Below are 18,340 nucleotides of genomic sequence, written 5' to 3'. Positions count from 1 at the left end.
CATCTGCTTTGACCAGAGTTTGGCAAACTAGAGCCTGCAGACCAAATCCAACTTGCCACCTGTTTTTTTGTTTTTTGGGTTTTTAAAAATATTTTATTTATTTATTTTAGAGATGGGGGGAGGAGCAGAGGGAGAGGGACAAGCAGACTCCACACTGAGCCCAGAGCCCGACACGAGGCTCAATTCCATGATCCTAAGACCATGACCTGAGCCAAAATCAAGAGTCGGGCGATCAACCGACTGAACCACCCAGGTGCCCCATGCCACCTATTTTTATAAATAAAGCTTTATTGGACCTCAACCATGGCCATTCGTCTACATATCATCTATGGCTACTTTCATGCTACAGTGGCAGAAGTGAGTGGTGCCAACAGAGACCAGATAAAACTGAAAATATTTATTTATTTATTTTTAAAAGATTTTATTTATTATTTGAGAGAGAGAGAGAGTGCACTAGCAGGGTGGATGAGCAGAGGAAGAGGGAGAAGCAGACTCCGCGCCGAGCGGGGAGTCTGACATGGGGCTTGATCCCAGGACCTGGAGATCATGACCTGAGCTGAAGGCAGATGCTTAACCAACTGAACCACCCAGGGGCCCCTGAAAATGTTTATTATGTGGCATTTAATGGAAAAAGCTTGCTGACCCCTGGCATAGACTCCTTGGGGACCCTGGTTTTCCTTTTGCCTCACCCACCACTCCTAGTCTTCTTTGCTTTTTGTCCTCTTGTCCTTGACCTCTAAGCCCTGGAGTCCTTGAATTCTTCTCTTCTCTGTCTATACTTAGGACCTGGCTGAGTGTAACCAAACTTCCGGGCACATATACCCAACTGTCAATTCCACATCTCCATTTGCTTGCCCAATAGACTTCTCAAACTTCAACACGCCCAACACTAAGCTGATTTCTGCTCTGCAAACCTGCCCCTCCTGCAGTTTCCCTCTTTTCCATCAGTGGCAACTCTGTGCCTCCAGGTGCTCAACCCAAGTCCCTGAAACAACCATCAGCGCTTGCCTGCAATATTTCAATGGCCTCTGACTGGTCTCTCTGCTCTTGTCCCTTCCAGCTTCTTTTCCTTGCACCGGACAAGAGGACTTTCTAAACAGAAGCCAAACGTATCCTTTTGTTGGCTTCCCAGCTTACTCAGGGTAAAATCCAAATCTTCTTTCCTGCCTCCTCCCGCTAGAACATCTGTCCGACTTTATCTCCTTCACCCCACCTGGCTCACTGCGTTCCAACTAAGATGCTCTCCTCATTACAGGAAAGCAACGAGCAGGCTCCTGCCTCAGGATCTCTGTTTGGCTGTTCCTTCTGTAGGAACCCTCTTCCCCCAGATATATGCATGACTCACTGCCTCATGTCTCCTTATCATGAACCTTGCCTGATCCCCCTAAATCAAAGAGCAGTCATGCTCCCACTCCTTCCTGTACCCCCTCCCAGCATCACCATCTGCTCTACCCTATTTGTTTACATGTTTCTTGTTCATCTTGCCCCTCTTGGTTATAAGCTCCACAAAAGCAGACCTTTGTCTTGTTCATTGTGTAACCCTATTGCCTAGAATAGAGATGGGTGTATAATAGGTGCTCGATAATTATTTAAACATCTTTGACTTCGTATGACTCTGTGAACCCTATTTTACAGCTCAGAGTATTGAGCCTTAGGGAGATTAAGGCCCTCGCACAAGGTCAATTATGGTAGGGGTAAGGCAGAGTGGAATTTGAACCTGGAGCTATCTGCAAAGTCAGGGCTCGCTTGGCAGGTATGTGTTGGTTTATAAAGTGGCTCTGAGGATTGTTCTGTGGAAAAACAGTTGTTCCCAGGGCATAAAGGATTCCAGGACCCATTGATAACTCATTGTGAGTCTTTGTCTTTCTTATCATATTTATGTTTTGGGTTCTGATCACCCTGAGGGTTTGGGGTATGTATGTGTGAGTCCTTTAAGTTGACCCTAACAAAATTTCCATTGGTTTACACCATCAGGAAACTTTCCCCCTCCTCATTAACCTACACCATCAGTAGTTTGGTGAGGATTTAGCAGTCTTTTGTGGATGACCAAATGCCTGGAATTTTAAGGGGTTTTTTTGTTTTGTTTTTTTTTGTTTGCCCTTTTGCCCTTCTCTAATGTAGTTAATGAGCTCTAAACATAAGCTCCAGTGGACCAGGCTAGTTTCTAGTTAAAGAAAGCTGTGGTAGATTTAGATTTGAACACTTTTTTTTTTTTTTGGTAAGAAACAACTGATAATTTATTTCTAAGTTTGAAACCAGCCTTCCTTCCTCCCTCCCTCCCTCTCTCCTTCCCTCCCTCCCTCCCTCTTTCCTTCCTTCCTTCCTTCCTTCCTTCCTCCCTTCCTTCCCTCCTTCCTGGTCTTCTAAATTCTGGTTTCCAGAATTAGGAGACCTCACTGTGCAGTGCATTTCCCCCACTTCCTAAGGGATAGCGTGACAGTCTCCTTCTTCAGTGTGGCCTGAGCAGAGGTGTGTGGGCTCCTGCAGGGTGGGAGAGATGCCACAGGGGTGAGGGACCAGACGCCCAGGCTGAGGGCCATCAGGAGAGGCTTGGGTCCCCTCCCCTGACTGACTCCTGCATCCCCTGCAGAAAGTTCCGCCAGGCTTCTTTCATTCCTCGCCACTGTCAGCCGGGGCAAGTCCTTCTCTTCCTTTCCAGTCACTTGAGTCATCTGTCACCCCTTGTGGTTGTGGTTCATTGCCATCATCTTCTGCGCCTTGCATGTCGCCCACTCCGGAGGCCCTTGTGGTGCAGGGAACCCCCAGGGCGGTGGCCTGGGAAGGCACATTGCACCCTGTCTTTGCACGTGCGTGCACACACACACACACACGCACCCCGGCTAACCACAGGTATACCAGCGGCCCTGGACAAACAGGCTGTCATTGTCAAACTTTGCTCTGGGACTTTGCCTGTAATCCCCTGGCCTTGCCAACTCCATCTTCTCCCGGCCAGCAAGGTTTGGTTTGGTTTTTAATCTGATTGCAAAGTGTTTGACTTCTTGAGGGATTTGGAGATCACAGGGGTCATGTGAGGAAGGAGGATGTCAGGGAGAGAGTCCACCTGCACCTGACTCCGACTGCAAGCTTCCTGTTTTCCGCACCCTCATCCTCATTGCTCCTCTTAATTTCAGACACAGGGCGCATGATTTGGGGTAGTCATTTGTGATAGGGTTTTCTAGACTCTTTCTTCTCTCCTCTCCCTGTCCTAGCAGCATCTCTCCCTTTGACCTCTTGACTGATGTCCGGAGGCAACATGGCCACGTGCTCAGCAGCACACACAGGCGCGGGTTCGCGTCCTGGCCGGGCCGCACACGGGCTGGGGCCCTCAAACACCAGTGTTGGAAGACAGAGACGAGCCATCACGGCACACACTCCAGAGGGCATGTGAGGCCTGAACGAGAAGCGCTCGCCCGTCGCTGAGGCCCGGGCACTCACTGCTGCCAGCTTGGTTGATACTATTGTTTGTGAAACAATGGAACTTTCCTCTAGAAGCTTAAGTGGCCTCCCAGGAGAACAGGCTTGAACCTTTGAGCAGAATCAAAGCTGGTGCTTGTTGGGGAAGCGTCGAGGCTCAGGCAGCAGATATTTATCTACTATGCATTATTATAAGGCATTTAAGGCATCACGTGACTATCGCTCAGAGTCGCGTGGCTTCCTTGCCTTCTTCACACCTGGAAACCAGAACCCACAGTTGCCTTTTGGTCAAGGACTCAGTCTAGAAGGCCTCTCCCTCCCTAAGCTGTCAGTTTGGAGCATCCAGAAAGACTAGGAATCATGGTCTTTGGGATATGTCATTAGACACATAGTATGTGCTGCTCAACTGGGCTAAGCATGCTCCTACACACATGATCTTGTTTGGTCTTCACCACAAACCCATGAGGTGTTTTGTGACCGTCCCCATGTATAAATGGGGGCATGAGGCTCAGAGAGGTTAAGGAATTTGCCCGAGGCCACACAGCTTGCGATGGGCCTGCATTAAGCCCCAGATGGATCCAACACCAAAGCCCAGGCCCTTGCTCAATCCATTCCACTGCGTCCTACTCGTTCCTCAAGCCCCCCGGCTCACACCTGCAGTATGTTGGATCACATCCTGCTTTCCTCCTATATCCACGACTGGTACAACACATGACTGAATAAAGACCATCTTTGCATTTTCACTTTTTACAACACACCTCCCAACAAAGTCCTCTCCTAACTTCCATTCTTTACATTGTCTGTGGAGTTACCTTTTCACCTGATTCACTTCACATTCCTTGTTCGGGGTCACGGTGCCCTCCTGTGAGGAAGAGAGCTGCAACATAGTTCCCGGAAACCCCTCTTGGGTGCATGGCTGCCTCCAGCAGCCACTGGGGGTCCCCATCCATAATCACTTCATGAAAATATGTATGTGCGGTGTAGGGTAGGGGTGCCACATCTAGAAAAGGGGCCAGCAGGTGTTGGCTACCCAGCTGCTTCAGTATTGCTTGAGAAGTCTCAGAATAATGTGAAATCAGTGCCTACATTTTACAGACGAGAAAAGGGTAGGAGTCATAGCAGGATGGACTAGAAGGGGTTGCACCTGACAAGAGGGAGAAGCAAGGAAAAATCACCTGTAGGAGAAGATGCTGAGGCAGGCCCCAAACCCGGGACGGGCTGATGCAGCCGAGCAGCCCTGGTCTCGGGAGCCTCACGGGATCTGAGTGCCTGTCTGGGGACAGGCTGAGTCTTGCACAGCAAGGTGGGATTGGGCCCTGGCAGGGAAAGGCTCGCTACTCTGGGGCCAGCGTTCTAGGAGAGGGGGCTCAGCCCTGGTTCTGGGGCAGGAGATACAGGGAGAAGTTCTCATGAGCGAACCCATCCTGTCCCCACCCTGCACTGGGCCTGAACATAAGGGCTCTATCTTTGGAATCCACACTAAGGTGCTTGTTAAATTCAGATTCCTGGGCCTCTTCTCTTGAGATTGAGATTGAATACTTTGGGGACCAAGACATCTGCATTTTAATGAGAGCCCCTGGAGGCTCTGAAATGGAGCTCCATAGGACGCATTTGGAGAAACACTGACTTAGATGGATGGGCGTAGCTTAGAAAAACTTTGACCCTGGTCCTGGCTACCAGGTCCCCCTTCAGCCGGTTGGCCATCAGCTACTAGTGTTTGTATTTGTACCCTACTACTCTTGGTTTTACTGTTTGGGGGGAGACAAGTTCATCCTTGGAACTGGCCACTGGCCTGGATGGACAGAGCAAGGTAGAGGATGCCAGAGTGTGGGGACAGGGCTGACTTTGGGGGGCCATATTTGCCTGAGAAACAGCCCCTCCCTGCTAGTGCCAGGAGCTGCCACAGGAAGCTTTGGCCTCGGAGGTCAAGATGCGGGCTCTAGCTCTGAGTCTTCCACTGACCTCCTCAACCCATAAGGCCCTTATCTCTAAAATGGACCAACATAGGGGCGCCTGGGTGGCTCAGTCGTTAAGCATCTGCCTTCGGCTCAGGTCATGGTCCCAGCGTCCTGGGATCGAGCCCCGCATCGGGCTCTCTGCTCGGCGGGAAGCCTGCTTCTCTCTCTCCCACTCCCCCTGCTTGTGTTCCCTCTCTCGCTGTGTCTCTCTCTGTCAAATAAATAAATAAAATCTTTAAAAAAATAAATAAATTAAATAAAATGGACCAACATATATTTTTAGTTTAGATGGTCACTGAGCAGATTCTATGAAGAAATGTATGTGGAAGTATCGAGTACTGCACGTGACAAGTTTGACGAAGGAAAATCATGGCTCCCGAGGATGACCGATATTTCAGAGCCCCCGCTGAGTGCCAGGCACAGCCCCTGGTGCTTTACAAGTACAAACTCGTGTTTGCCCTAGGAGGCAGCTGCTGTTATTATCCGTGTTCAGGAAAGAGCACAGAGACGTGAAGCAACTTGTCCAAGATCACACAGCAAAGACCCAGGCCACCTGTCCCTAAAGTTTGTATTGCTTAATGGTATGCTTTTGTGACACTGGGGGAGAGCCCTTTTCATTTGCGTCCTCCCCCTGCCCCCAGCCTGTGTTTCTGAAGCATTTGGAAGCCACTGACCCTTGGCTTCAAATGACATCTTGGAAGGAAATCTATTATAAAAACAAATACACATGGAGCAATTTGGGCTGAAAGGCGGTGCGGTGGGCCACAGCCTAGCCCCCCCACTTTCCTTTCCCCAGCACCCAGAGGAGTCCCGCGGGGCACGGGTCCAAAACCAGAATAGCAACATCACCTGAGTGATAACTAATTGGAGCTTAAAGAGTTCTTGGAATTTGGGATAGAAACCTGTGAGTTGTTACTGACCTCCAGGCTAGGACCTTATCTAGCCACCCTGGTAATGGATCCACCTGCACATACTCCCTACACACACACACACACATGCACGCTCACCTGCGGGCCTGATCCTCTGCGCCCCCCACTCCTGTATTGTGTGCGATTCCGGTTGAGTGAGGGGAATAGGAGCCCCCAGCCTCCTCAGTGCAACCCCCTCCCCCCACAGCGGCCAGACTCACCAGCACCCTGCCCCATGACAAGCCTTTTCCTCCCAGGCCCTCTGTAAACAGGCGGCCTCGTTAAAGCCCATTTCACAGATGCAGAAACTCTCCTCACCGTAATGATGTCTCATGGACAGTGGCCTTTCCTCTGTGGATGGCAGAGGACTCCTTCCACACACTAATTTACAGGCCCAGAGGAGGACGCACCGCTCCTCTTGCCCCTTGGCAGCCCTGGAGAGAGGCAGACGCGGAGGAGCCTCAGGATGAGGAGATCAGAGGCGCAAAGCCCACTTCCCAGTGGAGGAGGCTGGCTGGCTGAGGGGGCCGAGCGTCTACGTCAGTACCTGGACCCCCAGGGTCCGGGGAAGGGACTTAGGGATGGAGAAGAAGCCTGCGGAAGAGTACTTGTAAAATACTCAAGAGAGTGACAACTGTGAGTGGGGTCCCTGCATGATAAACACAGTTCCCACAATGCCCCAAATCACAGGGCTTTTCCTTTTTCTTTTCTTCTTTCTTCCTTCTTCCTTCTTCTTCTTCTTCTTCTTCTTCTTCTTCTTCTTCTTCTTCTTCTTCTTCTTCTTCTTCTTCATGGGAATTAGGGGCAATTTTTAAGCATTTCCCAGCACACCACTGTTTGGAAGATTTTGGAAGTTTCTCAGCCAGTGAAGTAGGGTGCTTCAAGATGATGATGGATCTTAAAGCCGCGGGTGTAAGATGAATGGAAAGGGAAGTTGTGGAAGTGCTGGGTTGGGCCTGGGGCCACCCGGACATGAGCTATTTCAGGACAGGGCTGTGGAAAGGAAGACATTGTGGAGCCACCCTAAAACAACGTGGCAGTGGGATAGAGGGAACGTGGATGAGAATGAAGCTGTTTGCCTTCATGGTTTGAGCTGGATTTTCCAGGGCAACACGGGAGATGTTTTTTACATGCTTATGCTCAGGGCCCCACCCCCGATCCTGAATCAGTTGGCCCAGAGTGGGGTCCGATGTGGCCTCCAATGCGACCCTGGAGGAAAGCCAAAGCTGAGAATCACCGTTCTAGACCCTCGGCGCCCCAGGTGTGATCCCCACCCCCCCAGCACTGGTGTCCCCTGGAAACTTGCTTGGAATGCAGATTCTCAGGCCCCTGCCCCCCCCCTCACTAGGCCCACTGAATCCACATTTGTATCCTAAGTGCTTCTCAGACTTTAATGTGCCTAGACATTATGGGGGGAGGGGTGGGGATCTGGTTCAAGTGCAGTTTCCGATTCTGATGAAGATTTCTCTGAATGCTAACTCTGAGAGGTGCTTCTGAGCCCTGCAGCGTCTGGAACTCACCAGGCCCTCACCGTGACTCTTATCCTAACTCTAATCCTCATGCTACCCTGCAAAGCTGGTGGGCTGGCACCATCTACCCCCCTTGAGGGGTTCGGCTTTACAAAAGGAAGGCTGAGGCTTGGAGCCCTAAAGCCACCTCTTCTTGCTCAAGGCAAGACTCCAGCTCATATGCGACCAAGTTGGGACTTGGCACTGCAATTCATGTGGCATCAGATACCACAGCATATCAGTTAGGGTCTCAGGGCTCCGGTGACTGCTTGCTGGATGAATGGCAGATCAGCAAACTCCGTGAAAGGGGACGATAATTCGCCCATGACTTGTGTGAGGGGAAGAAAGAGTCATAGGTCAGTGGTTCTCAACCTTGGCTATACAATGGAATCTTCTACGGGAGCTTTAAAAAACCCCCAAGCCTGTGTCCCAGCCCCGGCGATTCTGATTTAACTGATCTGGACATGGCCTGTGCTTTGAGATGTTTTTAGAGCCACCTCGGTGATTCTAATGTGCAGCTGACACTGGGAACCTCCTCCTCCTCCTTCTTATTCTTTCTTTCTTTTTTTTTTTTTTAAGATTTATTTATTCATTTGAGAGAGAGAGAGCGAGCATGAGCAGGAGGGGCAGAGGGAGGAGGGAGAGAGAGTTAGAAGGAGACTCCCCGCTGAGCGCAGAGCCCGACATGGGTATCAATCTCATGGCCCTGAGATTACGACCTGAGCTGAAACCAAGTGCCGGATGCTTAACCAACTGCACCACCCAGATGCCCCTGGGGACCTCCTTCTGCCTCCCACACCACCTGACACAGTCCTGTGCCCTGAACGGACACAGCCTCTGACTGCTAAATCCCTCCTCCAGCCTGTGGAGTCTGTCCGTTGTCCCTGAGCAGCCCAGCATTGAAGGGCGGGAGGAGCACCTGCAGGGAAAACATGCTCTTCCAGGATCCCAGCCCTCAACCTCATTTAGGAAATAAAAATACAGGGCACCCAGTGAAATTTGAATTCCAGATACACGATGAATCCATTTTTTAGCTTAAGTATGTCCCACACAATATGTGGGGCATACTTATCCTACAAATTCCTTTATTATTTATCTGGAATTCAGATTTCACTGGGTGTCCTGTATTGTACCTGGTAACCCAGATTCTCATTTCTAGTAACCAGGCCTTCCAAAATGAGAGCTGAGGTGAGGACGTCTGGGCCTGGTTTGGGGCGTCTGGTTTTGTCAGATGAGGCTGCTAAGAAGGATTGGCTTTCAGGTTCCTTTATTAAAACTGCCCCAGATGGACAGACACAGCACCACCCTTGTCTTCTTGGCTGTGGAGTTGGCTTTCCATGAATACGTTCCACGTGAATGAGCAAACCGGTTTCTCCTCTCCCTGGCACCAGGCCATGTTCGCCCATGACACAGCCCATCTAGAAGCTGAGAGCCCAGAATTTGAACAAGGAAAGATGTTTTTTTTCCCTGGAACCAAGTTAACATTAGCCAAGCAGCTATATATAAAGTTTGGTTGGAAATGTCATAGACAGCACATTCTAAGAAAGTTGGCCATGGGGGATCTTGCCTTACATATGCAGCTAGCATTCACACTGTAGGTCCAGAAGTCATGTTATCTAATACAAAGAATGGCCAAATCAAGTCAGAGTGATGATGAGGATCTAAACTGCAAGGGTGTAAATTAGCGTCTGTTGCCTGCTCATGTAATGATGTATTTTTTTAAATATTTCTTGTCCACCTACTATGTGCCAGGCATTGGGCGTGCAAAGATGCACCCCTGCCCTCGAGTTGCTCCCATTCTGTTGGGGGAGACAGAAGAGTGAAGGCAACATGGGGAATGCTTTGATGAGCGTAAGTACAAGCCACTGTGAGGGTCCTTGGAGGGAACTGACCCAGAGGTGGGGGGCAGGAGGGGGTCTCCAGAGGAAGAGCTGAAACACAGATGTGAATTAGCAGGATGAAGGTGGAAAGAACAGAGAGTACTTGGGGCAGAGGAAGTAGCATATGCCAGAACTAGGCGAGGGGAGAGAACATGGTGCCCCGAGGGAACTGCGGGTTGTGGGTACAGCTGGAGGATATGAGACAAGCAAAGGAAAGTCACGGAAGGGTATTTAAGCAGACAAAGCATAGGACCAAATTTGTCCTGACTGTAGTGCGGAGTTGGATTGGAAGGGATAAACCTGGAGTTGGGGAGGCCAAGTTGAAGGCAGGTGTAAGCATCCATGTGAGAGATGATGGCGGGCCTGCTGAAGGAGGAGGACAAGGGAGTGGAGTGAGGTGGCTGCTCTAGAAGCTTTACAGAGGTGGGGCCTGTAGGACTTGGAGATTCCATAGGATATGAGGGGTAAGGGAGGTGCAGTGTCTCGTATGGCTCCTGGCAGGGAAGATGCATCTGGCAGGCACAGTTGCCCAGAATCAGAGATGCATCTCCACACCCAACCTGGCACTTGAGCTCCAGGCTTGAAGACCCAACTGATTCTTGACCATCCTTTTGGATGACTAATAGGCTTTTCCTAGATGTGACTGTAAGGGAGGAAAAAACTTTTTCCTCTACCCTCTTAGGTTTTACACCCAGGGCCCTGCAAATTAAACTGACAAAATACAGATTAATAGGGGAAAAGGCATACAAATTATTTTAAGTTCTACATATACACGAGAGTCTCGAAGAAAAGGAAGGCCGTTAAGCCTAAGAGCTTATATACCATTTTAACGAAGAGTGAGAAATTTGTGGGGAAGTGATAAGACAAAGGAAAAGGTTTGGGACCTCTAGGGGTGGTAAATTGTGGGAAGGTGAGCATATGGGGTAAATTCATGGAAGATAAGTGTTCTTCCAGAAAGGCTTGTTCATGCAGATTCAACTCGATACCGTCTCCAGGGATAAGAGTATTTTCCTTTTCCTAGTACAGGAGAGGAACGTGGGTACATCTTTATACAGGGAAATGTATGCCCTGCTTTTAGGTGGAAAGAGGGAGAGTAAAGAGCTTTTCTTGTGTCTGCTGTTTCTTAATTGCCTTCAGGTCAAAATAATCCTATGTCAAGGTGGCATATTTTGGGGTGGCATATTCTGATCCCCTTCATGGCCAATATAGAAGTCTTGGTCTTACCCTCTTCCCTCCCCTCCGTGTCTCCCCCCACTCCCATCCCTCTTCCTTTCCTGTCTTTTATTCCCAGTTCTGCACCCATATACTTGACTTCCAGTGGGTCACACAACCCCTCTGGACCTTGTTTTCAGTAAAATGGAGGCACAAGTGAATTTTCTCTAGCTCACCATCGAGATCTCTTCCTGTTCTAAAATGTGAAGACTGGGGGTGCCTGGCTGGCTCAGGGGGTTAAACATCTGACTCTTGATTTCTGTTCAGGTCATGATCTCAGGGTCGTGAGATCAAGCCCCATATCGGGCTCTGAGCTGGACGTGGATCCTGCTTAAGACTTTCTCTCTTTCTCACCCTCTGCCCCTCCCCACCCTCTGCCCCTCCCCACCCTCGCTCATGTGTGCTCTCTCTCTCTCAAATAAACAAATAAATAAGTAAAATGAAATGTGAAGACTACACCTTTAAAAAAGCAGAGCACAGCAATTACAAAGGTGGACTTTCAAGTCCAATCAGTGGGGCTTTATCCTGGTTCTCCTGTTGCTAGCTCTTAATCTAGGGCAAGTCATGTCACCTCGCCAAGTCTCAGTTTCCCATGTATAGAATAGGATCAATAGTAATACCTACCTCATACAATTTTTCTAAGGAGCTAATCGATTTAGCTTAGTGCCTGGCACATAGTAAGCTGCCAATACATGTTAGTTATTAAAACATGTAGATAATCATAATATATTAATAATAGTCATTATTATTAGCTATGCACTAGCCAATGTGGTGAGCAGGAAAGTGAGCATAACAGTCCCTAGCATTTATTGAGCACCTACAATATACCAGGAATGTTACTACATTGCACACAGTTCATTCTGCACACGGTCTTGAGATGGGCACTCTAACTATCTCTCTTTTATGTCAAGGGAGCTGAAGCACAGAGAAGTTACATAACTTGCCCAAGGTCACACCACTAAGAAGGCAGAACCCGGCCTTTGAACCCAGGAAGTCTGGCTTTGAGGACCACACTTTTTGTCACTAGGCGGTACATGGACCAGTCAGAATACACTCAGCACCTTTCTCGGCTTATTCTTTTGCAACACTCCAAGCATTTCCACATCTAAGGAAAAGAAATTTGACATTCATTTAATAACCAAATAACCTGGATCTGTGTTTCTCAAACTGTGTTCCATGGTCCACTACATCTGTAGCAGTAACATGTTAATAGAAGTTATGCCCTCAGAGGATTCCATGGTCAAGTGAGTTTGGAAAATGCTAGATTAAGCAAAGTCCGCTTGCTTAGTAAATTGCAGGATGTCTCAGGGACTTTAAAATGCTCGTGTCCATTGTGAGACTCTGGGTGGGAAATATAAGAGCAGTGTTTCTCAGACATATTTCACCATGGAACCCTCCCTTTTCTTTTCACAGAACATCTCACAGGACTCATGTTCCATGGAACACACTTTGGGAACTACTGCCAATGGTGAAATAGGTCAGTAGAGAGCTGGGAAGACTGAAGAGGAACAGGGCAATTAAAATCTGTAGTTTGGGGGAGCTCCTGGGTGGCACCGTTGGTTGAGCATCCGACTCTTGATTTCGGCACAGGTCCTGATCTCAGAGTCGTGGAATGGAACCCCAACATTGGGTTCCCCACTCAGTGCGGAGTCTGCTTGGGATTCTCTCTCCCTCTGCCCCTCCCGCTCATGCTCTCTCTCTCATTCTCAAATAAATAAATCTTAAAACAAAAAAACAAACAAAAAAAACACAACATAAAATCTGTAGTTTGGCCCGAAAAGCCAGAACTCTGAATACCCAAATCAGACAAAAAGGAAACCCTGTCTAACTTAGAGTTCAGAGACAAGGGCAAACCAAACATGGATTTTGTCGTGGGCAGCATTTAACATAAATATCCGGTATCAGAGCATTTGATATCCCTGGGGTCACATTCTTCCATGACAATAACCGTTTACCCTGTCTCAGTTAGACAAACAGTCCTATTTGGCACAGCCTCCCCACTCCCTGTTATATTACAACTGGCCCACTTCCATCATTTATGCTACATGGAAGTGTTTGAGTTTGTGACCTCTGATCCAGTTACATCTATAAGCCTCATGGAATCTGGAACAGGGGTTTATGCTCTATAACTGCCACTCAGGTATTTATTTTTAATTTATTCTTCCTCATTGTAGAAGTTGCTCATGATGATTGCAGAAAACTTAGAAATATAGAAAAATATGAAAAACAAAACTACAGCATGCATAATAACCAAAGCTCAGATAATAACACAGACTATTAATCTTCTGGTATATTTCTTCTCATATTTTTCTTTGCATCTGCATATCTAAGTTGTTGTCATATTTTCATATGATCACACCATAAATGAGACTTTGTCCCTTCCCTTATTCAGAGGACATTCTATTTGTTCCTAAGGATGGTTTATTCTACTCTGTGGTAATAGCTGAGTTTCCAAGAAAACTCATTTTCTTAAAAATCACTTACAATGAAACCAGAGAGGTTGGGGGCTAGAAAGTTTTAGACTCACAATAGAAAAGGTATTTTTCCTGCCCGAATGTCTATCTTTGAGTTGCTTTACATAGTCATAAGCGCATCGCTCTAAAAGTCAAACACTTGAACAAATCCAACATTATATGGTTCAAAAGGGATTGTAATAAAAAAAAAAAACAATGTCCAAGTGCACATGAAGGACTTGAATGTGATCTCATTAAATGTGAGAATGGAAAATGCAACTTTTCTAAATTCACATATGATAATTTTACATAATATAGAAGTGTGATGATTTATGTGGCTGATATAATAAAAGTATAAATAGACATTTGACTATTTAATCTACATTCCTAGAAGTTTATATCTTCAAATGACTCAAAACCCTCTTACACTGGAAAAATTAGGGATGCTCTTAGATTAGGGGCATAAATAGTCATCGTTTGGCACTTTATTTAGAATCCCAGCATCTGATAAGTGAGAGGGCTTCAGTGGTCATTCCAGGTCATTGTCTCCTTGAAGTACGAGTCCCCTCCACAAATCACAGCCAGTGAGTGTCCATTTTTGGCATGAAGGTCTCCTGCGATGGGAAACCAAGGACTCAGAGGTGCGATCCAGAGCTTGCTGCTAAATGCTCCTTCCTCACACTGAAGCTGAGCATCTTCTGCCAACTCCCACCCAATCACCCGATTCTGCTCTTCAAGTTGAAATCCAGTTCTTTTCCATATGGCAGCCTTTTAGAGTATTTCAAGAAAGCTATTATTTTGCCAAGCAATCTTTTCTAAGTGAGCATCTTTAAGTTGTTCGAGTTTCTAATATATCATAGTTTCTAGATGTTTCTAGAAGCTCAGAATTATTTCAGGATTGCATAAAAGTAAAAAGGAGTCAAGTGAAGATATCTCTGGATCAGAGCAAGAACAGGCGGGGGGAAGGAATCTGGACCACAGTAGTTATCTTCCATGTCATCTCAATCACTCCTCATAGCTCCCAATGAGACCGTGTTGGTCAAGACTTACGATCCTGCAAGTGACAGAAAACTAACTCACACTGGCTTAAGCAAAACACATAAACAGATTAATAAGGAACACTGAAAATCCCAAAAGTTGATCTTGGCCTTCATTAAGTTCACTGAGTTCCTGAATCAATTTATGATCCAGGAACTCACAGGAAGATCATCAACTTACGATCCAGGAACTCAAATAATGCTTCTTTTTACCCCTCAGCAATGCACTCTGCTGAATGGCCTTCATTCTTGGTCAAAAATTTGGTGACTCCTTGCAACTCCAGGCTCACATACTCCTAAATTCAAGTTCAGCAGGAAAGAGCCTCCTGGAGTTCCAATAAAAGTCATTGGCTTTGACTGCATCATATGCCTGCCTCCGAACCAATGGTTGGACCGGGGACACAGGTGATCTTGTTACCCAGGCCTGAGACCCACATCCACTTCTGAAGCTAAGAGTGGAAGCTCCACCCCAAATGTGTGGACTATCAATGGGGGAGGGATGGTTCCCCAGAAGGAAGTCTGGAGGCCATTACCCCAAGGAGTGGGAATGGAGCACCAGGTCAGCCATATCCACTTATTATTTTAACCTCGCATTTAGAGACAAAGGAACCAAAGCTCCGAGATAGGAAGCTGTTTGTCCAAGGTCACATACAGAGAAAGTGCAGAATGAGAACTTACGTGTGCTTGGCTACAAAGCTGTTCTTTTCCCCTCTGCCCACAAGGGTCGTTTTGCTGACGGGAACTGAACCATAGCAAATGCATCTCCACTTTTTATGATTCAGTAACTTTAGGTGACAAAGTAACTCATTTTAAGGCCCGGTTGATAAACTCTCCTGAGTCATTCAAGCTAAGCTACACATTTTACCCAGAATTCCTGGCAAAGGTGTTAGAATTTCTCCATGATTAGTCGGTGAGCTCATCAGCATCTTCCCAGAACCTGGGGGCCATGGTTGCTGGGTCTTCAGAAGTTAGTCACCCACTTCATCTCGATTTTCATTTCCTGGTAGCAAGTCTGCTATGGTCTGGCACGGGGCCTTCTTGTCTGTCATGGACAGCCTCAGTGGTATGTCTGGGGATAGCAGAGTGGAGCCCTGGGATGATCCTGCTCCAAGGATGAGATCTGTTTGGCCAGTGCACTGTTTTAAGACATAAGTATGAATGCCTTGGTCACCAGGGTCACTAGTCTCTATTATCAGTAGAGTGTATTATACATGAATCTGTCTGTCCTAAAGATATTTGAACTGCCACTCCCGAAAGACCCTAGAAAGTTGAACTGCATCCCTTATCTGGAGCAGAATAGACTGTGATGGAATCATGCATGAAATACATTCATACGTGAAATCCCAGCCAACCATTAAAAAGAATAAAATGAGGTGACCAAATTATCAATATTGGCAAATCTCAAAAATATAATGTTGAGTAACAACAATAGCAAAATTACAGAAGGTTACATGCCAAATCATGCTGTATGTGGTATAGGGCTACATGCAAAGTAAAAATGTAAACACTCGCTAGCAATTTCAAGATGGTAGGCCCTTGGGGCAAGAGGAAGGGGCTTCATATGGTAAAAGGGAAATGGGGCATTATCAATTTTATTTGTAATGTTTTATTTCTTGATAATTTTTTTTTAAGATTTTATTTATTTATTTGAGAGAGAGAATGAGATAGAGCGAGCATGAGAGGGGGGAGGGTCAGAGGGAGAAGCAGACTCCCTGCTGAGCAGGAAGCCCGATGCGGGACTCGATCCCGGGACTCCAGGATCATGACCTGAGCCGAAGGCAGTCGCTTAACCAACTGAGCCACCCAGGCGCCCCTGTAATGTTTTATTTCTTAAGCTGAGTGGTGGATACAGGGATGTTTGTCACCTTATTCTCTGTACTTTTTTAAAAAAAATAAAATTGATAATATTTGATAATGGGATGTGTTCCGCCTGAGTCACGGTTAAGTTTCCACCTGTCAGATGCTGTATTGGTCAGGATTCAGTAGCAGAGGTACAATCTACTTGGAGTCGCAGCTCATTTAGGCCGAAGAAGAGCTACTAGTGTTTAAACAATTATTCAGGAAGCAGAAGGCACCACACTGAGTTTTCAGGAATAGCTTTGAGAACCATGCTGCAAAATGAGGGACCACCAAGAGAACCACTTTTAAGATCATAAAGAAGACCAGACCATCTGGGAAGTGTAATTTTTTTTTTAAGACTATTTATTTATTTATTTATTTATTTATTTATTTATTTATTTGACAGAGAGAGACACAGCGGGAGAGGGAACACAAGCAGGGGGAGTGGGAGAGGGAGAAGCAGGCTTCCCGCAGAGCAGGGAGTCGGATGTGGGGCTCGATCCCAGGACCCTGGGATCATGACCTGAGCCGCAGGCAGTTGCTTAACGACTGAGCCACCCAGGCGCCCTCGGAAGTGTAATTCTTACAGCCTCTGCAGTGGGGAAAAACACACAAGGAGAAGGTAGGAAATGTCAATCTACCACTTTTCTCACAGGAGCTGTATTGTTCCATCACGTAATCCCCTCCTGCCCCTATACCACCTGGCCCCAGCCTCCAACTCCTACCTTCACCCCCATGCTAAACTTCCACCCCTGAGCCTCCATAATCTATTGGGGATTGGCAATCAGGACTTGGTGAAGAACAAGATGCAAGTCACTAAGCTCCATTACAAGATGGCAGGTTTATGCATCTAGGACCAGGATTGCAAAGAATGCATGTGACTGGAAAAATATCTGGGGTCACAGAGGACCCCAGTCAGCTAGGTGGTCCCAAAGGGAAGGTGTAGTGCTTAGCGGTGAAAGAGCCCAGCTCCGGACTCAGACCACCTCAGGCCATTTTTGATGGCCTCACCATTTGCTTAAGGGTGACCTTGGGCAAGTCCCTCAATCTCTCTGCCCTTCCATGATCTGCAAAATGAGGATGATGATGGTGATGATGCTAATAATAATAACCCCCCCCTCACCAACTGTTGTAAAGATTAAATGATACAGGAATAATGATAAGTAGGAAACACAAGCAGTGTTTACCAGGCCTGGGGCTGAGCATAGCATATACTTTAACTCATTTAACTTCACAGCAGTGCTGGAGATGGCTACTTTCTTTTTTTTTTTTAAAGATTTTTTTTTATTTATTTGAGAGAGAGAATGAGAGAGAGAGAGAGCACATGAGAGGGGGGAGGGTCAGAGGGAGAAGCAGACTCCCTGCTGAGCAGGGAGCCCGATGTGGGACTTGATCCCAGGACTCCAGGATCATGACCTGAGCCGAAGGCAGTCGCTTAACCAACTGAGCCACCCAGGCGCCCTGGAGATGGCTACTTTCATGATTAGCATCTCCAGGGTGTGGAAACAGGTTTGAACCCAATAGTCTGGCATCAGATTTGTGCTCCTGATCACTCCATGCAGCTCCTCTCAGAATAACATGAAGGGCTCAGGACAGACTGGGTACCTGGTGAGGCTGAATCCACAGCGGTCATTACCTTGGAAGTTGGTAGGGGGCTCTCATAATTAGTGGGTGCCCAAAGGAGCAGGCTGGGAACATGGGTAGGAGCAGAGGAGGAAATTTGCAAGGGAAGGCCAGTGTCCCTTGCTTCTCCTACTGAAATTCACTGCCATGGTTGTCCCATGAGAGCTTCTTACCACTAACTACTTCATCCCCTGGGCAGGTGCATCCTAGTGATGGGCTTACATGTGCCTGGGCGCCTGGCTCCTGGGGGTGGGAGATACCAGGGGTGTTTAATCTAACCAGGTATTTCTTTTTTTTTTTTTCAGATAAATTCAATTTTATTTATTTTTTTAGATTTAATTTTATTGTGTTATGTTAGTCACCATGCAATACATCATTAGTTTTTGATGTAGTGTTCCATGATTCATTGTTTTCGTATAACACCCAGTGCTCCATGCAGTACATGCCCTCCTTCATACCCATCACCAGGCTAACCCATCCCCCCACCCCTCTCTCCTCTAAAACCCTC

Source organism: Leptonychotes weddellii, chromosome 2 (genome assembly GCF_054177405.1).
Source record: "Leptonychotes weddellii isolate Sample4059 chromosome 2, ASM5417740v2, whole genome shotgun sequence".
Lineage (NCBI taxonomy): Eukaryota > Metazoa > Chordata > Mammalia > Carnivora > Phocidae > Leptonychotes > Leptonychotes weddellii.
The sequence above is the reverse complement of the archived record's forward strand: the minus strand, read 5'-3'. Positions refer to the sequence as shown.